Raw genomic sequence first — 21,903 nt, 5'->3', positions numbered from 1 at the left:
TCGGTTTAATAATGGCTAATGTCTATTAAGTTCTTACTATGCTCTGGGTATCACATAAAGAAATTCAGCATGGGAGTTGGTGTAGTGGCTCAGCAGTTAACGAACCAGACAAGTATCCATGAGAACATAGGTTCAATCCCTGGCCTTGCTTAGGGGGTTAAGGATCCAGCATTGCTGTGGCTGTGGCTGGCGGCTACAGCTCCCATTAGACCCCTAGCCTGAGAACCTCCATTTGCTGCGAGTGTGGCCCTTAAAAAAAAAAAAAGAAAGAAAGAAAAATTCAGCATGAAAAGATTAAGTGACTTGCCAAATAAATAGCAAAGTCTTAACTTGAATTCCAAAGCCCTCATCACCTCCCTCAGTTTTAGGACATGCTTATAAATTTGTACGGCTGAGTTACAGGTAATATGCGTAATAAAGGCATAATAAAGAGCCTTTAATGACCACTCTGTCACCTTCTGCCACCTTTCCCCCTGCCCCCCCCTTTTCATCCTTACTCTGGGTAACAGCTCCAAAGGTCAACTTTATCTACTTTTTGATGAGAAAAAGGTCTAGTTCCTTCTCTACCATCCATCTTGCCTCCTTTTCCCATCTCTGCTAGGAAAAATATCCCCAAAGGAAAGATTCACAATGTCTGTACACAAGAACAAGAAAAAAGAATTCTCCCAGTTACCCAAAAGTGTGCTATTACTTAGAGCAGCCGAGATCTGATAAGATAAAATTTGATCATCTAAGTTGTACCTTCAGTGACTGTATATGGCTTTCATGAAAAGGAAATCTACCTAGGAACTTATGCTAGTTCCTATTTTGAATTAAGCAAGCTTTTGAAACATTGCATAAAACTGTTTTACATTGGCAACCACATGAGATGAGAATGGTGTGTGCATCCAGACTGCCCTTTTATTCTGATAGAGTCATCACATCTGCTACACAATGTGCATGATGTTCCCTAGTCCATGGTTTGATGGCTTTTCATCTGGGTTTATCTGTGGACTGGGAGAAAAAATATATTAAATCCACAAGCAATGAAAGAACTCATTATGAGATGCACCAAAAAGAGTAGAAAAAAAAAAGTATAATGAGAAGCATCCAGAAATGCAACCACTTCCCAATGTTTCCTTTGATTGTGACAGATTTCAACTGGATCTGAAAGACATGAGCTGGACAGTCAACTTTTACTCTCTATCATAGACAGAAAAATTAAGTGGAATTACTCTCTAACTAATCCTTCTGTAAGCACTGCTAAAAGAAAAATTGAAGAGTATTAAAAATTTTAAGAGTTTGTTTGAGTAAACATTGATTGGACTCAACACCAAACTCTAAGTGATTAGGGGCACTCCAAAGACAGGAAGGAGCCAGGGACAAGACTTATGTAGAGAAGGTACAGAAGCAAAGCAGGGAAATTATGTTATTGGCTGTAATTTAAAGCCTAGTTGGTTATGATTGGTTGTTTTTAGATTTTGATTTCATAACCTTGAGGCATTTACATAGGCAGTCCAACAGCAGAGCCATGCCTGTCTAATGGCCTTTTGGTTTAATTAATTGAACAGCACATGGCTGAAATCATTTTTTTTTTTGGAGAAATATGGTACACCTTGCCAAACAGCAAACTGAGCTGAAAGAAGATGGGAATTAATTTGGAGTCAATCACACCCAAGCAATTCTAACCAACATGGGAAAAAAAATTCTGTCATATTTCTAATGATCTTACAAAAAGCTTTCAAATTCCTTCAGACTCTCCTTTATGATACAAACTCTCAGCAACAGTAAATGGTGGCTTCTTTCCAAGTGAAGACCTCCATATGGTAATGTTCATAGATTATTTTCCAAAAAATTTTAAGCATCTTTTAAGTAAATGAAGACAGAACAACATATCTCCATTCTCTTAGTCGAAATGCTAAAATTAAATATTTTTAATTTGAATTGTCCTTGATTTTTCTCTCCTTCAAGCTGAAAACCCCAAACCCATTTAATTTTTTGCTCTTCGACCTTTTGTTTTGTGTATTAGAAGAAGTACATCTGAAGGCAAAATTTAGATTAAAATGCCTTAGGGTTGAAGTGATTTCACTAAAATGTTCTCCATTTCAGAATACACTTTTGGCTTTTATTTACATTTGAAAGCCCTTGTAAATTAAGCGTTGTTTTTTTTTTTTCCTAAAATGGTTACAACTTTTGCATCACAAAATGCAGATCCCTTGATTATTTACTCAATCCAAAAATGTTAAAAATGAGCTTCTAATAAAAGCAGCTTCAAAGACACTTTCCTAAACTAGCACTATAAAAAAAGTCCATTTGCCTATTTTGTCTGCCATTGCTGAATGAGGAAACATTATAAATGCCATTGAAAGACAGACTATTTATTGTATTTTCCCATCTGCTTACTACATTGGTTATTTGAGGCTCTTCTAGGTGTAAAATGCTTTATATTAATAAATTCAAATGCTGTCTGATGTCTTGTACAAACACAGATGTCACTTTTGCAGCTTGAACTTGTTTAAGTTCACAAAATAAAATAATAAAAAATAAAAACATGAATTTTCAACTGAAAGAGAGAAAAAAACTGTAGTAAGTGTGAAAGCCCATGGTTGCCTTTTATATGTCCACCAAAAATAAAATATTTCAACTTATCACTAACCTCCACTACATGCAGCACTTTTAAAAGGTTTTTTTTTGGTGTGACAGCATCAAATGTAATATTTACATTTCTTATAACCCTTATAATTATTTTATACATAGAGGTCCAAATTCATAACCACAGTGAAATTTGGTTGTTTTTTTTTTATTTTTTTATTTTGTTTGTAAAAGTGGAAACAGGCTAGAATATTGGTCACCTATCTATTCTCAGCCTTTTGTCTCACAATGATCAAAACGATGATTTTGCCAGAAAATGGGAAGCTTGTTTGGTCCAAACAACACAGCCTAAAAGGTACTCTGAGGACACAGGTCTCACCGTTTGTTTTCAAAGCAATACAGAGTAATAATACTCCAGTATGACTGCAGGGAAACTTTAATATCAAACACTGGCCTAGCTTGGGAATCTAGCTCCAAGCAGTCCTCTCCCTATTTCTGTGAGATTCGTATTTGACACATCCAGATTATTTTCAAGAGCCACATCCAGCGGCCAGAAATCGGAGGCATGTTGTAAGACTGCATGTGTTTTCTCCAGGTGTGAACTTTGCACATGTTAGGACAACAGTGTCATCACTTTATCCTCTTGGAAGATGAAAGTGATGATGATGGCCATTTATCGAGCACTTCACCACAGACCAGGCATTGGACTAAGTTTTTATTGTTTAATCCATATGAAAACCCCATGATACAGATAATTATTCTTATTATTCCCATTTCACAGATGAGGATAAGCAGAAGCTTGAGAGCCTCAGTCTTCACTGAGATAATATTCTTATTAAATGAAAGAGTCAGAGCTGCAACCAGATTGGGCTGAGTCCAAAATGCATTCATAACCACTATGCTATATTGACTTCAACTATTTAAAAAATCCAAATGCATTGAGTCTAAAGTTCAAGAACATTTCCTTACTCATCTCATCTGAGACTCCTCTACCACTTCCTAATACCACTGACAAAAGTACTGGATAAAGTCATAAGGTCTATGGTTGCTGAGCTCTTTGGACTTAATTCTTGAAATTAAAGGAAAGATAAATCTTAGTTGTCTTTTGGGTTTACTATAAAACTTGATAAAGAGTCATCAACCTTTCTGCTGGGATATTTATCATCTTGGCAACTTCAGAGGAGGAGATTTTGCCTTCAACAAATAAGATTTTCCTCAAAGGTATATACGAAGTAAACACTAAATGTCCCCAGTAGCACGGAGATCTATTTCAGCCTAGCTGGGCTTAGACAAGGAAGCCCAGAAGAGTACAAACATTGCCTTCGACACTGGCTGAGCCCCTGAACAAAATAGGAGCTCATGCTCACCCCATATTCCCAGTTCTAAGCATCCAAAACCTATACCCTATGCTCAGATCTTCACAGCTGTCCTCTGCTGCTCCCCCCGCCCCACCCCACAGAGCACCTTCTGCTAAGGCCTTAATCAACCCCTTTAACCTTGGAAATGCAATTCTTGTTGTATCCACTTAGAGCTTAAGATTAATTTATGGAAATCCAAATTTCAGACATGAGTAAGATTGTAAATACTGTCTCTCTGGAATCTTCTTGATGCAGATAAGAGATCCAACACTCTCAGTCCAGTGTTCTTTGCATTGCAACATGTCACCTCCTCTTACACCATACTGTCAGCCAGTTAACCCAAAAAAGTAACCTGCAACAGAGATATGCAATAGTTCCTCTTCCTTTCCAATTGTCTTATGCACTTTAGTAGGGGATGCTTTTGAAGACAGGAATAATGTATAACCAGTAGTGATTTAAGAAGCTCCAGGCCTAAACAGTCCAGGAAGATAGACAGCCTTCTGGGCAAAGGACACTTATATTCATTGTTAAGATACATTCATCACAACTGTCTTTGGTTTGGCCCAACCAAAGCTCTAGAAAGACCTTGGAAAGACGTAGCTACTCATAGAATGAATTATGAGATTGAAAGCAGGGCCTGTGAGAGAATTTAGGATTATTCAGCTAGAAGAAGAAAAAGCAATGAAAGCTACTTTCAGAATTGCCTTTGGTCAAGGGGATTTATAATACAGAAAAGAGTGACTTGTCTCCCATGGTTAGGATACACAAAGAGAAATTGGGCTTAAAGTGTAGCAAGATAAATGGATGGCCCCACTGAGTGTCAATGTGGTCAATTAGGTAGCCTCTGGAGGCTTTCTGTAAGCCCAACTACAAGGGGGGAGCTTGACCCGCACTAAGACAGAAAGCTATCTTATCAGAGGCACTGGAGAAGAGGTGTAAGTCTCTAATGGTCAACCCAGGCTCTTTGCTGAAGGCAGAGGCATGCACTGTGCAATGTCTTGAGTTTCCCTACAATCACATTACCTAGAGTTGATTTTGTTGCTTTATAACTGCTGAGAAATTTTGAGGAATCACCTACCACACACAAGCTTCTATCATGTGGGCAATGAACCTTCTATTGTCATTGACAAAGGGATCAAATTTCATCCCGTCTCAAAAAGAGAGTCCAATTTTGGACCATAATCTGGTTAAAACTGCTCTCTGCAAAGAGGTTTCTAAATCAGTTTCTTTCCTAGCACAATGGGATAAGATCTGTAATTCTCCTCTTTGAATTACTCTGACTGTGCTCTGAGAAGCACAAAGTCAATCTTCATTGCTACCAAATCTGAAGGTTAAGTTTCCAGGCAAGAAAGGAGGTGATGCTGGAGCCATGATCAATCAGTGATGTCAACCTGCCAGAAGTAACTTATCACAGAACAGGTACTGGACATTTTAGTTTGAAGCCTTCTTTTTTTCCCTCACTCCTTGGAATCTGACATTCAGTCACTTTAGTGTTTTTCTTTTTTTCCTTTTTTTTTTTTTTTGCTTTTTAGGGCAGCGCCTGCAGCATATGGAGGTTCCCAGGCTAGGGGTCTAATCAGAGCTACAGCTGCTGGCCACAGCCACAGCCACGCCAGATCTGAGCTGCATCTGCGACCTACACCACAGCTCAAGGCAAAGCCAGATCCTTAACCCACTGAGCGAGGCCAGGGATCGAACCCACAACCACAGTGTTCCTAGTAGGAGTCATTTCTGCTGCACCACGACAGGAACTCCCATTTTAGTTTTTTTTTTAATTTGTTGAAAGAAACATTCAGTGGAAGAGAATTTATGATCTCTAGATAATGAAATGCATTTTCATTACCATCATCGTTGATTTCCTGTACACTGGTCCTAGTGGCATTTTCTCATGTCCTTTTGAAAACTTACAACTTTTCCAAGTCTAATTGTGATGTTTGTTGGAACATGTGTAAATCACCAATTTCTTTTTTCAAACTGAGAGATAAATTCTGTTTGCAAGGAAGAAGGAGATTTTTTTCAGTATTAATTCCAAATGTGAAATAGCCTTTAGTTAGTTCAGCTGGTTGATCTTTAAATGAAAGTCATCTTTTCAACACCTAGCCCCCCTTAGAGGTAGGCTAATGAGTCTCGAGTTGGTAGGAAAAATAAGTTATCCTCTTCAGCAAAGCTTTTTGAATATAGGGTGTGCAGAGTGGTTTTAGATATTTAGACTTAATGGTCCTAGTATTTAAAAATATTCTTTCTGAAGTTCCTGTTGTTGGCTTAGCAGGTTAGGAGCCCAACACAGTGTCCATAAGGATGCAGGTTCAATGCCTGGCTCAGTGGGTTAAGGATCTGGCATTGCTTCAATCTGCAGTGCACGTCGTAGATACAGCTCAGATCTGGTGTTGCTTTGGCTGTGGCATAGGCCTGCAGCTGTAGCTATGATTCAACCCCTAACCCGGGAAGTTCTATGTGCCGCAGATGCAGCCCTAAAAAGAAAAAATATATATATTTGTTACTTAAAATCCAAAATTAGCAAATCTGAACTATATCAGAGGAATTATAGTTGCAGTGGAGAAGACAGAGAAAGGGATTAAATGGTGGGGAAGATTCCATTTAAGAGCGAGTCATAGTCCAAAAGAGGTAAATTTATGGTCATTATTTTAATACAAGTCTTCCACTGAAGGTCTTCCATATTCAAGAACAAAATCAATGGTCTAGTTGATATATCCTCCAAAATTTACCTGACTCTTGCGATGGTGACTTCATCTACTAGGATTGTCATAACAAAATACCACAAACTGGGGAAACCTAAACAATAGAAATTATTTTTTTATAGTTTTAGAGGCTGGAAGTCTGATGTTCGAATGCCCATATGGTCAGGTTCTGGTGAGAGCCCTCTTCCTGACTTGCAGATGGTCACCTCCTAGCTGTCTGCTCACGTGGCTCTTCCTGGGGAGTGCAAGTGGGAGAGTGTATAAGCACACTCTCTGGTGTCTCTTCTTTAAAAGGGCACCAATCCCTCCCTGTGACCTCACCCAACCCTAACTGCCTCCAAATATCCCCATTCCAAATACCATTATACATATTAGGGCCTCAATATAAACTGGGAGAGATATAAACATTCAGTTCATAATGGACAGTAAAACTAGAGTTTAACTAAGCTGTGTATTGTACTCAATAAAAGTTTTGCCTAGACAAATCTTCCTTTTGTCTCTTCAGACAAAATCCACATCCTCCATCCCCAGGGCTGCACCTGTACTGGCTCCTTTCAACCACATCTGCATTCATCCAAAGGCTCCAGCTCAGCTCTCTTCCTTTCCAGTCTTCCCCATCAAACTGCCAGTTGTCACCCAAGAGTTCAGAAAAGGGACCGTGTGCATGATCAAAGCGGTGATCAGGCTGCATTTTGTGTTATTCCAGAAAAATATTCCTCCTTGTTCTTCTTGTACGTCTCTGCCACCTGTCTTGTGCATCTCTGATCTACTCTCTCTGGTTCATCGAAGTCAAGAACATGCAGTGTTCCCAAGGCCATAGCAGCCTGGGAGAAGAACGCGATCACGGCTTCCTCGATAAAGCGCCTTATGACTTACAATACTGCATACATACCAATGTGTGTGATCCTCGCTTTTATACGGTGAGTACCTCCACTTCACAGATGAGGAAAAAGCTAGCATCAAAGAATCGAATCTGTTGCCTGAGGACCATGGGAGTGAAGTAGTGTATTTGGGACCCAACCGAAGTCCTCCTGACCACAACGCCAGGGCCCTTCCACAACGTCGCAGCCATCCCCCCTAAAACAGTATCAGGTGGTCAGTAGACCAGCCAATTGTGCTTTGAAATGTTTCCTCCACAACCTTTGCAATGACTATACAATTAACTTTCTGTTGTTCAATTACTCTGAAATGCTTTTTCAAAGATAAAGACCAGTAAATTTTAAGAACTGAAATTCTATAAAGGAATGCATACATACATGCACATGTATGTTTCGAGGATGGAGAAAACTTTTCTACTGAGCTCCCACTGCAGGCTTCACTCAATGTCACTCTTTCTATCCAGCCACCTCTGTGGAGGGGACATTCATATTTTGAGCTCCTAACAGGTTTCCAGTATTAAGCTGTATCCTATATGAGAATCACAGGGTATCAATCAAGCGAATGTCTTTTGAAGCTAGACAAACCTCGGTCCCACACCTGACTGTGTGCCACTTGGCCATGTGACCGTGAGCTTACAAATTGTCCTTCCAAGCCTTGGTTTCCCCATCTGTTAAACTGGAATAAAAGTAATACCTAAACTGATTGTGAGTATTAAATAAGCCAACTCAGGTAAAACACTCAGCACACTATCTGCCATGTGGTAAATACTGCTTATCGTCATTATTGTTGTTACCAGTTATTGTTCAAAGATAAGCAAGACATAGTTCTTACCTCAGAAGACTCATGATATAATGGGAAAGTAAAGCAGGCTTAAATAATGCCAGTAAGGCACATTTCAGAAAGAGAATGGAACAGGAACACAGATTGTCCTCCAGCAGCCTTCTCCCTACTAATTCTCACATGTCATAACTCTCTCGCCCTAAGACTTAGCAAAATCCTCGCTGATTTATACCCCAGTACCTCTCTTCCCTGGGAACTAGAAATCTTAATGCATGAAGGAATGTCTGCAGAAATGGCAAGCATATGGGGTAAAAACTCAAAGCAAAAAAAAAAAAAAAAAAGTTTAACAGTTTAGGACTCCAGCTTGATGTACTGTTGCAATTCACAGCCTTGTCAGTCTGTTTTATAACACCATTGCTCAAATTTGTGACAAAGTCCCAGCCCCATAATTCTAGAATGGAAAAATCTGGCATGGGGTAGATTTGTTTACACTCTCTTCTTGCGAATATTTTCATTTAGAAGTTTCTTTAGCTGGTGTTTCTGGTGTAGGCACCCCCGATCATAAGCAGGGAGGTAAAAATATCAAATCTCAAGGCGAAGAGGGGCAGAGATTACGTTGGGTCTGAGGTGGTCTCTCCAAGCCCTCCCGCCTCCACCTGCCACCTTTCTGAGATGTTCCTAACAGAGACGTAAAAATGAGCACAGCTGGTTTACCAGGGATAGTCATATTTTCTTTTATTTTTCAAATACTTCTCACGGGCCAGGGGTTGCTTCAGGTAATTCACGATCAATTAATATAATTCATTAGTCCTCATAACAACCCTATGAGATGAACGCTTTTATTACTCTCAATTTACATATGTGGAAGCTGAGATACAAAGAAATTAAGCAATTTCTCCTAGGGTACAGAGACAGTAAATGATGGGGCATGTGTTATGAACCAAGACAGGCTCTAGAATCCCTGTTTTAACCTCTATGCTAGTGTTTATTTGTGGGATGTAGAGGTATTGGTTTTTCACTTGCCACTTATGAAATTAGCATTAGAAGTACTGAAAATGACTGTGAATGTGATTTGGGCAGCTTTGGGGCCGCCTGGCCTATGGAATTTGAAAGCATTAATGTTCCATCTAAAGAGTTAAACTTGCTTGCACGCTGGTTTATAAAGATTAAACCTCTCTTACCGAGATATTGATAGGTTTATAGACTTCAATTTTACAATAACATGAATTCTAATACAAGTGGGGGGGTCCTAATTTTTACTAGGTTTGTGATTTATGATCTTAAATTATAGTCATATGGATATGGGAGGAAACAGGGAACACCAGATATTGAACATATGGTTTCTTTTTAAAACAATTTAAATTGGACTTTTACGTAATTTTTCATTTCTCAAATCCCTCTTTCACACTCAAATTGCAAAGCCAAATTCTACTTTAAACCAGATGATAAGTGGACAGATATTACAGTCTGGGTTTTGGGTTTTTTTTAAACATTTGTTAGAAGGGAAAGTGGTATATTCATTTAACACCTTCTTTTTCTACTGCCGAAATCACATACCTGGATGCAATTTGGTAGTTAAGAAGCACTGCAGCCCTCTTACATGTTAGAAAATACGACCCCTACATGGCCAGGGACTAGCACTTAGTAGGTATTCACTAAAGAGTTGGTAAACGAATGGTCCCAGAGATTCAAAGATGAATATGATTCTGCCCTGCCATCCAGTGGTTTGTGATCCATTAGGTCAGTCCTGAAAACCAACAACTAAAATACAGTGTGGTAGATTTTGAGAAAAATATACATACACAAGTAGTATAAATGATTACTGGTGGTAGTAATATTATATACATAGATATGTTAATTAAAAAAATCTCCCCTGTTCTCTACCTTTGATCTCAGCATCCTAAAATACTGTTAATACTAAAAGTATGCTTCAATATATAGAACTTTTTTTTCTAATAATAAAGGGGGGGTACACTACACACACTTTGGAATGCCACAAATATCATGCCTCTAGATCTAGACCAATGATGTGAATGCAATCCTTAAAAAATACATAATGCTGTATAAATTGAATATTCACAATGTATTAAATGATAAATTATAGACAATCATGTTATAGCCTCGATATTACTTTTGTTTTTCTGTTTCATTTTTGTCCTTAAAACGTCCTCATGCATCTACCTTTAGTTGCAAGTGTTTGTTTGAATCAGCTTTACTGAGGTATTTTATATCCAGTGAAATTCACCCATTTTAAGGACATCGAATAAAATGTTTTAACAATAATATATACAAAATACATACTGTCCTGTAAAAAGCACAGCAAGCAAGCTGCAGAACACATCCACCACCCTCGAGAGGTTTCCCATGTCCCTTTGCAGCCCTAGCCCTCCACAATCACTGATCTGCTTTTAACATTTCTAAAAGTTTGAATAAATAAAATCATGTAATTTGTAGTTTTTGTGTATAGCTTCTTCCACTTAGCTTTGAGAAATAATAAACTAGATGTTTTCCATAAATGTTCTCCTAATCTGCGGCTCTTCTATCCATATCTTAATGTCTTCTGAATAGCAGATGTTTGTAATTTTGAAGAAATACAATTTACTAATTTTTCTTTTTTCTTTTCTTTTTTGTCTTTTTAGGGCCACACCCACGGCACATGAGGTTCCCAGGCTAGAGGTCGAATTGGAGTTGTAGCCTCCGGCCTATGCCAGAGTCACAGCAAGGCCAGACCTGAGTCGCATCTGTGACATACACCACAGCTCATGGCAACACCGGATCCTTAACCCACTGAGGAGGCCAGGGAACAAACCTGTGTCCTCATGGATGCTAGTCAGGTTCGTTAACTGCTGAGCCATGACAGGAACTCCTAATTTTTCTTGTATGGTTTGTGATATTTGTGTCCTATTTGACAAATCTTTACCTAAAATAAGACCACAAACATCTCTTCTTTTAACACATATTTTAGCTCTTAGGTTTAGACCTCATATATTTAGAGTTGGCTCTTACATATGATGTAAGGGTTGAGTTATTTTTTATCAGTATGGATATCCATTTATTACAGAATAATTTATTTAGGAGACTATTTTTCTGCATTAAATTGCCTAGGCGCTTTTGTCAGAAATAAATTGAGTACGTATGTATGTGTCTATTTCTGGACTCTACTTATACCAATGCTAAATTCAATTATTGAGGCTTCGTCTTTAATTCAGGTGATATAAGAGGTAGAGCTTTGTTTTTCTACAAGGTTATCTTGCTATTCTGTCCTTTCCACATCCATGTAATTTTTGAATCAATTTCTCCAATTTTTTAAAAGTCTACTGGTATTTGATTGGGATTACATTGAATCTATAGATCAATTTGAAGTGAACTGACATTCTAATAGTATTGAATCTTCCAATCCATGGTATGCCTCTCCATTTATGTAGATTCTTTAAATTCTTTTTAGCAAGATTTTATAGCTTTCAGTATACAAGCCTTGCACATGCTTTGTTAAATTTGAGAATTTTATGTTGTTTATGTTATTGCAAGTATGTTTAAATTTCAATATCTATTTACTTGTTGCTTGTATTGGTTACAATTGGGTTTTGACTACTGACCTTGTATCCTGCAACCAAGCAAAGTTCAATTAGGTTTTTTTGTAGATTCCTTAAGATTTCTTATATATAAACTCGTGATTATATGAAAGAGATAGTGTTACTTTTTCCTTTCTAATCTATGTGAATTTATTTTCTTGCCTTATTGAATTGATCAGGATTTCCAGTACATTGTTCAACAGAATTAGTGAGTGTGGACATCCTTGCCTTGTACCTAATCTTAAGGGGAAAGCATTAAGTATTTCACCATTAGTATGATTTTTTAATGGATACATTTCATTATTTATTTAGTTATTTATTTTTGTTGTACCTGCAGCATGCAGAGGTTCCGGGGCCAGGGAACAAATCCAAGCCGCAGTAACCATTCAAATCACAACAGTGACAACACCAGATCCTTGACCCACTGCACCACCAGGGAACTCCTAGATATCGATTATTAGGTTGAGAAAGTTTCTTACAGTTCCTCATTTGCTACAATTTTTTTAAAAATCGTGAATGGGTATTGAATTTATCAAATGCTTTTTCCTACTCTATTGAAATTAAAGCTTTAAAACATTTTAAAATCTGTTAGTATAGTGAATTACACTGATTAGTTTCCAAATATTTAACTAAACTTGAAATTTTTTGAAATAAATCTCAGTTGATCTTAATATTATTTTATATAGGGCTGGATTTGATTATTCTGGCCTGTGGTTTTCCTTCTCTTGTAATGCCTTATTTGTCTAGTTTTGATATACTGGCCTCATGAGGTTAATTGAGAACTATTCCCACCTCTTCCATTTTATGTAAGAGTATGCAGAATTTGCATTATTTCTTCCTTAAATACTTGACAGAATTCACCATTGAGGACACATTGGCCTACAGTTTACTTTTGGGGGAGGTTTTAAATATAAATATAATTTCTTTCATAGATATAGGGCTTTTCAGGTTATCTATTTTTCTCCTTAGGTGTGCTTGGTAGTTATCTTTTTCAAGAAATTTGTCTGTTTTATGAGAGTTGTCAATTTTATTGACATAAAGTTCTTCATATTTTTCATTTGTTATTCTTTAGTGTTTCTAGAATATTCGGTGATGTGCCCATTTTAATTCTTGAGGTCGATAATTTCGGTCTCCTGTGTTTTTTCTGGACTAGTCTTACTAAAGTTTTATCAATTATATTGATTTTTTTTCCCAAAGGACCAGGTTTTGGTTTCACTTATTGTCTCAAATCTGTTTCGTTATTTTGCACTCATCTCTATTATTTCCTTTATTTTTCTTACTTGGGGTTGTGGTGTGTGTACATTTTCTAATTTCTTACAGTTAAAGCTTGAATCATTTTTTGAAATCTTTTAAATCTCTTCTAATATAAATGTTCCATGTTATAAATTTCACACAAATGTTGATAACTCTGTTCCATGAATTTTGATATTTTATGTTTTCATTACTGTTTAGTCTAAAATGTTTTTTGCTTTCTCTTATAATTTCATTTTTAGTCAGTTACTTAGAAGTACGTTATTTAATTTCCAAACAGGTAGTGATACTTCTGATATTTTTCTTTTGTTGATTTCTAATTTACTTCCTTTTTGTATAGGATATAATCTATGATTTCAGTCCTTTCATATTTGTTAATTTTATGATCCGGAGTATATGTTTTTTTCTTTATAGAACTGTTCTCTAGAGCAAGATTGCCATGTCAAAAGAATATGTTCATTTTTATTTCAAATATATACTGCCTGATTACTTCCTATAAAAACATAATTTATAATGCCAATTTCCATGTTGTCTTTATTGTAATATGTTATCAAATTATATTTTCCCATATATTTGCAGAGTTCCTGCTGTGGCACAGCAGGATTGGTGGTGTCTCTGCAACAGCAGGATGCAGGTTTGATCCCAGCCCAGCACACTGGGTTGAAGGATCTGGTGTTGCCTCAGCTTCAGAGAAGGTAGCAACCGAGGCTAGCATCTGATCCCTGTCCCAGAAACTCCATATGCTGCAGGGTGACCAAAAAAAAAAAAAATTTTTTTTTTTTTGCATTTCCCAGGCAACAAATAAGGTTAAGGTACTTTTAAAAGTACATTATGTGTTTACATTTTTTTTAATGATTTGCTTGTCAATGCTCTTTGTCCAATGCTTTATTTTAAATATAAGTTCAAGAACTTTCTTGAGTTTTTTGAATTTGGTACTATTATTTATGGAAAAGACACATTTTTACCCTTAATTTTCATATAGTAGATAAAAACAATCAAATATATATATATTTTTTTCTCTAACCTTTAAAAACCCTCAAAGGACATACACGTTTATTTATATATTATCAGTATATGCCTGGTACTACTATCATAGCTTTCAAACTGCAGATGAAGAAACTGAACTAATTGGAGTTACTTGCTGAAGCTTACACAAGGAAGTGTAGATTTGAACCCAAGTCTGTCTATCTCCAAAATCCATGTTCTTATCACTATAACATACAAGCCTTCTCTTAAATAAAACAATCAAAGTGTCAATGACTTTTTTGTTGCTACTATAATTACATGTTAAAAGACAATAATGAGCCATTTACATTCAAAATTTGAAGTTATAGGAATCACGGAATTCCACAGTCAAGAAATAAAGTTATGCAACCTCAAGCGTTCAGAGCCAAATTCCACCCTCCTGTCGTTGGCCAAAGATTATGCCTCGTCTGTCCCACTCATAGTATATACTTTCTCTTTCTGTGGACTGAAAATCCTACTACTATGCCAGTTCCTTTCCCTCTCATATTGACTATAGTTTTAATGGAAAAATTCCAGAGAGTTATCTATAAAAGGTCAAGGTCCAAGAGCCTGGACTGATTCATGAAACATTCAATCACATTTTCCACTACAGGCCATGATCTGTGTCCATTTAGATGAGCTACTGGAGTCATAGAGTTGAGGAATCCCATTTGGCAGAATGACAATAAGTAGTCCTTCAAAATGCTTTGCATGCAATCATTATTATCTTGAATTCTGGAAACAGAGAGTGAGTAAAAGAGATGCTTTTCCTATTATCCTTATTATCTCCATGGAAGCAATTTGCGCTGGGTTGTCATTTTATAAAACAATGCATTGCAAATGCATCTGGCCACTGCTGTGGTTCTTCCATTATGTAATGGCAGCTGACCTCTGCTCCTGCTGACATCCCTCTAACACATTCTGTCCACCTCATTAACACAGGCTTAGAATGATATGCTTACAACCTCTCCGGTTGTTTGGTCTGTCCAGATAATTAATTCTAGTTAAGAGTTTTATCTCTTCCTCAAGTTGTTGTTGCTACCAATAGGAGTACTTAATAGTTTTGAATTAAAAAAAAAAAAAAAAAAAAAGGCAACTACCTCATCCTTGGCTCCAGAGAGCAAACAAAAATAACATGGCTCAGTTCTCTTAAGATCTGTTGAGTGGCAGTATCCAGACTCTAAGGGCTTCTTAATTGTAAATCAATGCCAGGTACTACTCTGGCTCTAGGACACAGCACTGAACAAAAGAGGAATAAAAAATTCCTACTCTCCTGGATCTTAAGCTCTAGAGGGAAACAAATGTCTATCTCATTTCATCACACCTTCCTTTATGGTGCTCAGCAGATATATTGTGTTTTTCACAAACTGAAGGTTTGGTAGCCCTGCATCAAGCAAGTACCATCAGTGCTACTTTTCTAACAGCATTTGCTCACCTCATGTCTCCGTGTCCCATTTTGGTAATTCTCACAATGTTTTTACATTTTTAATGTATTATACTTGTTGTAGGGACCTCTGAACAGTGATCTTTGCTGTTACTATTATAATTGTTTGAGGGGACCACAAATCATGCCCAAACAAGACAGCAAAATTAATCAATAAATGTGTGTGTTCTGATTTCTCCAACAACTCATTGTTTCCCCACCTCCTTCCCTCTCCTTGGGCTTCCCTACCCGCCAAGACAAAACAATATTGAAATTAGGGCCATTAATAACCCTACAATGGCCTGTAAGTATTAAAGTGGAAGGAAGAGTCATACATCTTGTCTCTCATTTTAAATCAAAATCTGGAAATGATTAAGCTTAGTGAGAAAGGCATGTTGAAAGCTAGGCTTCTTGTGACAAACAGTTAGGATGATAAAAAGTGAAACAGCGTTATTGCTGATCGGAGGAAGATGTAGTGGTCTGGATAGAAGATCAAACCAGCGACAACATTCCCTCAAGCCAAAGCATGATCCAAAGCAAGGTCCTACTTCTTCAATTCTATGAGGGCTGAGAGAGGTAAGAATACTAAAAGAAAAGTTGAAGCTTGTGAGTTTGGCTCATGAGAGTTAAGGAAAGAAGCCATCTTTATAACATAAAGTATAAGGTGAAGTAGCAATCACTGATGTAGAGGCTACCACAAGTTATCCAGAGGATCTAGCCAATATCAGTAACAAAGTGGCTACACTAAACAGACTTTCCATGTTGGAAAAAATAGCCTTCTCTTGGAATAAAATGCCACCTAGGACTTTCACAGCTTAGAGAGGAGAAGTCATTGCCTGGCTTCAAAGCTTCAAAGGACAGAATGGCCCTCTTGCTAGGGGTTAAGGCAGCTGGTGACTTTAAGTTTGAAGCCAATGCTCATTTACCAGAGCCCTTAGTAATTAGGTTGAATCTACTCTGCCTGTGCTCTACAAATGGAACAAGAAAGACTGCATGATGACACATCCGTTTATGACATGTTTTGCTGAATATTTTAAGCCCACTGTTGGGACATATTGATCAGAAGAAAAAAAAAAAACGATTTCTTTCAAAATGTTACTGCTTGGAGTTACTGTTGTGGCTCAGCAGTAATGTGGTGTAAGGTGGCAGCTACAGCTCCAATTCGATCCCTAGCTTGGGAACTTCCATATGCTGTGGATGCAGCCCTAAAAAAAAAATAAAATAAAATAAAATAAAATAGGGAGTTCCCGTGTGGCTCAGTGGTTAACGAATCTGACTAGGAACTACCATAAGGTTGTGGGTTTGATCCCTGGCCTTGCTCAGTGGGTTAAGGATCTGCCATTGCCACGAGCTGTGGTATAGGTTCCAGACATGGCTTGGATCCCGCATTGCTGAGGCTCTGGCATAGGCCAGCAGCTACAGCTCCGATTAGACCCCTAGCCTGGGAACTTCCATATGCCATGGGAGCAGCCCTAGAAAAGGCCAAAAGATAGATAAATAAATAAATAAATAAATAAAATAAAAAAGATATTACTGCACATTGAAAATGCACCTGGTCACCCAATAATCTGATGGAGGTGTACAATGAGATTAATATGGTTTTCTTGCCTGCTAACACAACATCTATTCTGTAGCCCATGGATCAAGGTGTAATGTTGATTTTCAAATCTCATTATTTAAGAAATACATTTTGCAAAGCTATAGCTGCCACAGATAATGATTCCTCTGATGGATCTGAGAAAAATCAATTGAAAACCTTCTGGAAAGGATTCATCCTTCTGGATGCTATCAAGAGCATTCGTGATTCATTAGAAGAGGTCAAAATGGTAACAGGAGTTGAAAAAAGTTGATTCCAACCCTCATGGATGACTTTGAGGGGCTCAAGACTTCGGGGGAGGAAGTTACTGTAGATGTGGTAGAAATAACAAGGGAACTAGTATTAGAAATGGAGGCTGAACCTGTGACTTGAATTGCTGGCAATCTCATGATAAAATTTTAAGGAATGAGGAGTTGCTTCTTATGGATGAAGAAATAAAGTGGTTTCTTGGGATGGAATCTACTCCTGGTGAAGGTGTTATGAAGAGTGTTGAAATGACAAGAAAGGATTTAGAATATCACATAAACTGAGTTGATGAAGCAGTGGCAGGATTTGAGAGGATTGACTCCAATTCTGAGAGAAGTTCTATTGTGGATAAAATGCTATCAAACAGCACTGCATGTTACAGAGAAAATGTTCATGAAAATGTTCAATCAATGTAACCAATTTCATTATGGTCTTACTTCAAGAAATTGCCACAGCTACCCTAGCCTTCAGCAACCACCACCCTGATCAATCAGCAGCTATCAACGTGGAGATGAAACCCTCCACCAGCAAAAAGATTACAAATCACTGAAGGTTCAGATTATGGTTAGCATTTTTTTAGCAATAAAGTATTTTTAAATTAAGGTATATTCATGGTTTTCTTAGCTATAATGCTGTTGCACACTTAATGTACTGCATTATAAACATGACTTTTGCACGCATTAGGAAACCAATAACTTTGTGTGACTTGCTTTATTGTCGTGACCTAGAACCAAACCCACAGTATCTCTGAGGTATGCCTATAAATGTGTCCTTTAAAAAATATGGCTCCCAGCTTTGTCATTTACAAGCTGTAAGTGCTTGTAAGTTACATAAGCTGAAAGTTACATAAACTCTCATTTTTCTTATCAGGGTAGTGATTGTAGCTAAGGTGGTTATAAAGGTGAAAAGACATATGGGTAAAGTGTTTTAGAACAAGGCCTAGCATGTAATAAGGACTTAATATAAATGAGATTTATTGTTATTGTTATTATTATTATTATTACTACATTTATCTTCACTCCTATTTTCACTCCTATTTTGTGACATACTGTTTAAAAATGTATTTTAATACACACTCAACCTAATCAGTCAGATGTCCACAATCTAATTCTCTATTGTATTATATCTGACAAAATTCTAACCATGTCCCCCCATATTATCTCTGCCCAACCACACTGTATTTGCTTTAAGTTCTTGTTAACTTAAAATGGATCATATATATCCTCCCAAATCAAATTTGTTCAGCCCAAAGTTAACTTCCCTATGCAGATAATGTAGGTCCCACAAGAGAAGGATGTTGATACCTTGGGTGATTCATGGAGATGGAAGCAATCATGAGAATCAGCAGCACTGTGGAAGCTCTTGCAGGCAAATAGACAGTCAAATGCATCACAAGGCAGGATGCTAAGGGACCAATCAGCTCAGAAACGTTGACTCTCTGTCAGTTATACTACTTAGAGGAAATGGATGGCAGAAAAAAGGGATAACAACCAAAAAACCCTCTTATTTAAAACACTATGTAAGTGGGAGTGTGGAGGATATGGGGTGGTCCTAGAACATTCAAATAGAATTAAGAGATCTGGTGTTCTAGCCTTCCTTCTGTCCCCAACCTGATGCATGACACTGAAAAAATCAATCATTCTCTCCATGCTCATCTCTAAAATCAGGCCAGGCTATCTTAAGTTTCCTTCTTGCTTCTAAATTGCTGTAAACTTCTGATGCAGCATGATTTTTGAATGAGAAGCCTGTAAGAATAGAACTTTTTAAACAGAATTTCTTCTTCATCAATAGTGGGGGGGAATAAGACCTACCTGATAGGACTGCTGTGAAAATAAACTTGGAGAGTACATGGAAAGCACTTCGCATCATGACTGGAATGTTGTAGATTTACCAAGACGTGACGTTCCATCAGGTCAGGAGGATCCTGGCAAGGCAACATAACCAAATAAAAATGTAAAAAATGGGCTGTCTTTATAATGAACTACCATAAAGGGAGAAGAAAGTAAACAAAGGTATAAACAAATTAAGATGTCTGGGTGCTGGGATTAGAAATATTTTGGGTTCACTTTTCTATTTGAGAGACATAAGATAGTGGTTTGACTCATGGCTTTTCTTGGCATTGACGTCAACTCTTTCACCAACCGTGGGACTTTAAACAAGTTTTATAACCTCTCTGTAAATGAATGTGTGCTTGTACTTCCTTATTAAAAATGAGTTTATATGTGTGAAGCACATATTAAGCATGATTTAAGTGTTTGTTAAAGAAAATACTTTCCAAGTCTGCAATCACGGACACATGCACTACTACAATGAAAAGGAAGGGATATTCTTTTATAAAGCAATGGTTATTGCCCCTAATTTAGTCATTTTCTTCCCATGCTGGGCCCTATTCAAAGATCTTTATATGGATCAACTAATCCTCACAATAATCATGTGAGATGGGTACTATTGTCACCAGAGGTGAGAAACACCCAAAGGGAGACTTCCTGGTCTCCTCAGTCTCACCAAGGCACAAGGTGGTGTCTGTTCATCCCTATAAGCATCCCCTCGTTTGCTGGCCTCTGCAGATGGTACACTTTGGATCTCATTTGCCCAGAAGCTGAGCTGCTCCAAGTGCACTGGGACAAAACTGGACCAGTCCCACCTTCTTCTCCTTTTCTCTTCTTAGCACCTGCTTAAGGATCCAGTTCACATGTTCCTCTTGCTTGTCCACTTACCAACACTAAACTCTCTTTTCAGATTCTCATGTAAGATAATGCAATGAGTTGATGGTCCAAAGACTTAGCTTGAGTCCTGGTTCTATCTTAAATGCTGTGTAACTTTGGACAAGTTACTGGATGCCTTAGATTCTGAAATTCATATGTCCTTAGATTCTGAAATTCATATGTAAATTTCAATCCACTCAGAATCTCTGAGAATTTTTGTCGGGGGGGGGGGCAGAGAAAGAGAAGGAGAAAGAGGGAAATGGTTACCCATTAAGACGGTGAGTGCATGTTGTCTCAGAAAACTTAAAGGAAAACAATGGTTAAAATGTCAACATAGGGAAATGCACTTCTGAGGGTCAGAAAAGGTCCTAAAATTTAAGGTTAGAGTTTCTGCATCTTTGATTTCCTATAATTGGATGGAATGATTTTCATTAGGCAGAGTCCCCAGTGATTTTCACAGTGATAAAACCCTACAATGGAAATTTTCCTTGTCTTCTGCATATGTGCTGCTCCCAAAGAATACGAAGAAAGATGGCGTTCCTGTCGTGGCACAGCAGAAACGAATCTGACCAGTACCCCTGAAGATGCGGGTTAGAGATTTAATACCTGGCTATGCTCAGTGGGTTAAGAATCCGGCACTGCCTTGAGCTGCGGTGTAGGTCAAAACGCTGCTCAGATCCCAGGTTCTGTGGTTGTGACGTAGGCTGGCAGCAGCTCCGGTTCAACCGCTAGCCTGGGATCTTCCATATGCTGTGAGTGTGGCACTAAAAAGCAAAAAGAAAAAAAAAAAGAATAAGAGGAAAGGGAAGCCATTTATTGAGTGATGTTTGTTTGCTTTCACTTATTATTACCTAGAATAATCCCAATTTGAAAGTCCAGGCAGAGGACTATAAATGTAATAATAAAATGTTAGCAACATTTCCATTCTGCTTTTTCAGAAATTGGCCATTTTGACACTATTTAGAGCAACGTTAGTGTTTTCAGGAGAATGCTACTAGGTGGCATTCATATAATCTGGCCTACCACTTTAAAAATTACTCTAACTTATAGTTTAGGGCCTGTTAAATTTATGGCATTACTTTTTTAAAAGTAGTGAATAAAAAGGCTCAGTGGAAAACTACAAATTTATTTTTTTCCCTAAGCATTGTAAGCTTGAGAAATAAATATAATGCATTGGTTATTTTGACCTTTTACAGGCCCATTTGCCTTGCAGGTTGCATTAGTAATTCTTCAACATCTACTAAAATTGCTAGTAGTTATGCGTACGAAGAAACCATTTCTCAGCCATTTCTTTGTCCAGATCCTTTATAAAGGGGACATTCTAATTTTCTGGTTCAAAACATTAGCATACTGTTTTCAACATCACCAAGTAAATATTCACTCAGTATGAAAGGAAGAATGGCTGCCTTTTATTGAACAACTTACCAGATCTTCTGCTAGGAGAACTGCATGTATTATTTATAAATTCACAACTCTGCATTGCAGATATTATCACTCCCAATTAACAGATAATAAAACTGAGGATTTGGGCATCTAAGATGCTTAACTGAGATCACATAGCTAGCAAGTTACAGAGCCTGAAGTAAAAAAATTAAGATTTGTCTTCGGACATTTCTCCAGAGAAGATATACAGATGGCCAACAAGCACATGAAAAAATGCTCAACATCACTGATATTAGAGAAATGCAAATCAAAACTACTATGAGGTATCACCTCACACCAGTCACAATGGCCATCATTAATAAGTCCACAAATAACAAATGCTGGAGGGGTGTGGAGAAAAGGGAACCCTCCTGCACTGTTGGTGGGAATGTAAA

At 37.6% G+C, this 21,903-nt stretch overlaps 1 long non-coding RNA gene across 1 annotated transcript in view; it reads right to left on the bottom strand.

Annotated features, from left to right (window-relative positions):
* LOC102160458 overlaps positions 1-21,903 on the bottom strand; it is a 569,575-nt gene that overhangs the window by 139,727 nt on the left and 407,945 nt on the right. The window contains exon 6 of the long non-coding RNA XR_002344204.1: positions 19,193-19,305. This is a non-coding gene — a long non-coding RNA (uncharacterized LOC102160458). The remainder of the gene's footprint in view (positions 1-19,192; positions 19,306-21,903) is intronic.

This window comes from Sus scrofa, chromosome 5 (genome assembly GCF_000003025.6).
Source record: "Sus scrofa isolate TJ Tabasco breed Duroc chromosome 5, Sscrofa11.1, whole genome shotgun sequence".
Classification (NCBI taxonomy): Eukaryota; Metazoa; Chordata; class Mammalia; order Artiodactyla; family Suidae; genus Sus; species Sus scrofa.
This window is presented reverse-complemented; position numbering and strand designations above follow the sequence as displayed.